General features: G+C 38.6%; 1 pseudogene; it reads left to right on the plus strand.

Moving 5' to 3' along the window:
- Positions 1-3,324: 3,324 nt before the first annotated feature.
- On the plus strand, positions 3,325-4,287 carry LOC100524963 (casein kinase I pseudogene; annotated as a pseudogene).
- The last annotated feature ends 269 nt before the right edge of the window (positions 4,288-4,556 follow it).

Genomic DNA, 4,556 nt, shown 5'->3' on the forward strand with positions numbered 1-4,556 from the left:
ACTTTAAAACAAAACCCATAAAGTAAGATAAAAAAGGATACTACATAATGATAAAAGAAGGATCAATACAAGGATATTACTCTCATCAACATACACATACCTAATATAGGAGCACTCAAATACAAAATACTAACAGCTATAAAAGGAGAAATTGAACTACAATAATAGTAGGAGACTAACACCCCACTCACATCAAGGACAGATCTTCTAAACAACATCAGCAAGGCAACAGATACCTTAAAAGATAAAATGAAACAGTTAAGACTTAATTAATAGATTCAGGACATTACATCAAAAACTCCAGAATACACATTCTTTTCCAGTGCACAATGAACATTCTCTAGGATTAATCATGTGCTGAGAACTATAGAACATTAAAAAGGGAAACTGAACACAATTCAAAGAAGTGGAAAGATGTTCCATGTTCTTGTATTGGGAGAACCAATGCTGTTAAAATGACCATACCACCCAAGCTGTCTACAGATTTAATGTGATCCCTATCAAATTACTCATTTTTCACTGAACTAGAACAATCCTAAACAGACCCAGAATTGCCAAGGCAATCCTGAGGGAAAAAAATCAAGCAGGAGACATAACTCTCCCAGACTTAAGACAATGCTGCAAAGCTATAATAATCAAAAAAAGCGTGACAATGGCAAAAAAAAAAAAAAAAGACGTATGGAAAAAAAAAACAGACATAAGCACACAGAGGTATACAGAACGACTGGCCAATGGGGACCTATGTATAGCACAGAGAACTCTATCCAGTATTATACAATAATCTAAGTGGGAAAAGAAACAGAGAGAATGGAAATGTATATATATGACTGGGTCACGTTGTTGTACATCAGAAATTATCACAACCCTGTAAATTAACTCTACCTCATTAAAAACCTAAAAAAAAACCCAGACATATGGATCAGTGGAACAGAATAGAGAGCCCAGAAATAAACCCACATACCTATGGTCTTTGAAAAAGGAGGCAAGAATATACAATGGAGGAATTTCCTTCGTGGCACAGCAGAAACGAATCTGACTGGGAACCATGAGGTTGTGGGTTTGATCCCTGGCCTTGCTCAGTGGATTAAGGATCCAGGGTTTCCATGAGCTGTGGTAGGTCACAGACTCAGCTTGGATCTGGCATTGCTGTGGTTGTGAAATAGGCTGGAAGTTGTAGTTCCAATTAGACCCCCAGCCTGGGAACCTCCATATGCCATGGGTACAGCCATAGAAATAATAAAAAAAAAAGAATTTACAATGGAGAAAAGACAACCTCTTCAGCAAGTGGTTTGGGGAAGGCTGGATAGCCAAATGGAAATCAATGAGGTTGGAACACATCCTCATACCATACACAGAATTAAACTCAAAATGGTTTAAATGCTGTTAAAATGACTTCGATGTTTTAAGACATGATGCCATGAAACTTCTAAAAGAGAACACAGGCAAAACATTATCTGACATAAATTGTACCAAAGTTTTCTTAGGTCAGTATCCCAAGGCAACAGAAATAAAATAAAAAAGCAAAAAGTGGTACCTAATCAAACTTACAAGGTTTTGCACAGCAAAGGAAAGCATAAACAAAATGAAAAGACAATCTATGGAATGGGAGGAAATATTTGCAAACCATGAGACCAAAAAAGGCTTAATGTCCACAATATACAAACAGCTCACAGCTCAACAACAACAAAAAACAAACAACCCAATCTGAAATTGTCAGAAAAACTAAAAAAACACTTATAGATGGCCAAAAGGCACAGGAAAAGCTGTCCAACACCACAAATTATTAGAGAAATGAGAATCAAAACAGCAATGAAGTACCACTTCACACTGGCCATCTTCAAAAAGTCCACAATAAGAAATGCTGAAAAGGGTGAGGAAAAAAAAGGGAACCCTCCTACACTGTTGGTGGGAATGTAAGTTGATGTAGCCACCATGGAAAACAGGATGGAGGTTCCTCAAAAAGCAAAAAATAGAGTTGCCATATAATCAGCAATCCCACTCCTAGGCATATATTGGGATAAAATTACAATTCCAAAATATATGCACTCCTATGTTCATAGAAGCACTATTCTCAATAGCCAAGACATGGAAACAACCTAAATATCCATCTACAGATGAATGGACTAAGAAGATATGGTACATAGATACAATGGAATACTACTTAGCCATAAAGAGAACAAAATAATGCTATTTGCAGCAACATAGATGGACCTAAGACTTATGAAAATCTCTAAATGAAGTATGTCAAAAAGAGGAAGACAAATATCATATGATATCACTTATATGTGGAATCTAAAATATGGCAAAAAATGAATTTTTATGAAACAGATTCACATACATAGATAAAAAGGTCACCAAGGTAGAGGTGGGGGGTGGGGAGGTTTGGAATGGGAATGACGGGTTAGTAGATGCAAATCATTTACTAGAGAATGGATAAACAAGACCTATTGTATAGCACAGGGAACTATATTCACTACTTTGTCATAAACTCTAGTGGAAAAGAATATTAAAAAAGAATGTGTATATATATATGTATATATATATATACACACACACGTACACATACATACATGTACATAAAATTGAATCACTTTTCTACACAGCAGAAATCAAGACAATAGTGTAAGTCAACTATACTTCAACTAAAAATAGCATTGCTAAAGGATTGCTAAAGGATAAAGTTCTGGCACAAACAAATGAAGTAAGAGTCAAGAAGAAAAGAAATAATATCAAATACCTTATGAAAGAGAGCTAGTGTATATATCCTTAAAATGGATGCTGACGGCTATTAAATCTCTGTAAGTACTTGGATTCTACTGAATAGATTAAAAGACTGGCAGGAGTTTTATTTCTAATATATTTAGAAATACATCACAAATGACATGTTGTGTAGCCATTTAAATGTGATTAAAAATATTGATAAACTTCACCAAGTGCAAAGAAGTAGGAAGATTTTACCAAATTCTATTCTGTGAATAAAAAAGTTTGAGGTTCACATTTTAAATGATCAATGGAGCCCAAGAATTGCTCGTATAGGAGGGCCAAGGATATAGCCTTGAGAGTAGAGTGGGGTACCACTGCCCTGGGAAACCTTAGCCTGAGATGCTTGGGAGGAGGCAGGGTGCTGAGATTCAAGCTCTGCAGGTCAGTTCTGTAAAGAGAACTAGGGTTGGCTGGGTGTAGACAGCCTGAGGGGCTAGGAAGCAGAGTGGCATAGCCAAAGGAGCAAGGAGGGGCCTGGGGCTGCAGAAGAAGCAAGTCACTGCTGCTGGGAAGGGTGAGAGAAGACCAGCAGGACCACCATAGGAATGTCTTCATCTGCGCATGCATGGGCTCTCAGGAGACAGGGTGCCTCATACAAAGGATACAGGTGGTGGGCACCTCTTGCATGAGCCCATGGAGGCAGGGCACCTCTTACGTGGGCTATGGGTGGCGAGGGCATACTGCCACAGCCATCTCAAACAAACAGACCTCTGCAGTCTAAAAGACCCCAGGTTCAAAAAGGTGACAGCGAAAATTCTGAAGAAATTAAGAAATGATATGAAGGAATTAAGACAGACTATGAACAGAAACGCAATTTCTGGAATTTTATACATAGGGACATTAAACCTGATAACTTCCTAATGGGTGTTGGGCTTCACTGTAATAAGTTATTCCTTATTGATTTTGGTTTGGCCAAAAAGTACAGAGACAACAGGACAAGGCAACACATACCATACACAGAAGACAAAAATCTCACTGGCACTGCCCAACATGCTAGCATCAATGCACATCTTGCTACTGAACAGAGTCACCGAGATGACATGGAACCATTGGGATGTTTCGATGTATTTTCACGGAACCAGTCTGCCATTGCAAGGACTAAAGGCTGCGACAAAGAAGCAAAAATATGAAAAAATTAGCAAAATGAAGATGTCCACATCTGTTGAGGTTTTATGTAAGGGGTTTCCTGCAGAATTTGCCATGTACTTTTGTGGTGGACTGCGCTTTGAGGAAGCCCCAGATTACATGTACCTGAGGCAGCTCTTCCGCATTCTTGTCAGGACCCTGAACCACCAATGTGACTACACATTTGATTGGGCAATGTTAAAGCAGAAAGCAGCACAGCAGACAGCCTCTTCAAGTGCGCAGGGTCAGCAGGCCCAAACCCCCACAGGTTTCTAAGCATGAATTGAGGAACAGAAGAAGCAGAGCAGATGATCGGAGCAGCATTTGCTTCTCCCCAAATCTAGAAATTTTAGTTCATATGTACACTAGCCAGTGGTTGTGGACAACCATTTACTTGGTGTAAAGAACTTCATTTCAGGATAAACTGGGTCTGGGCAGCACTGGTGATGCTGCATCCTGAGTTGTAGCTGCTGTAGTTGTGAATATCAACTGAGATAGTGAAACATGGTGTCCAGTTTTCTATTGCATTTTTTCAAGTGGAAAAGTTAACTAAGTGGTTGACACACACAAATTGGTGGACAAACTGTGCATATGCCAATTTTTTGTTAAAAACTTTTATTTTGAACGATACTACTTTGAGATCTCATTTCAGAAGAACAGCATGAACA

The sequence above is a fragment of the Sus scrofa genome, chromosome 17, assembly GCF_054392235.1.
Source record: "Sus scrofa isolate SSC_HxYL_T2T_F1_AM1 chromosome 17, Sscrofa_HxYL_maternal_Yorkshire_Landrace_v2.0, whole genome shotgun sequence".
NCBI classification, from domain to species: domain Eukaryota; kingdom Metazoa; phylum Chordata; class Mammalia; order Artiodactyla; family Suidae; genus Sus; species Sus scrofa.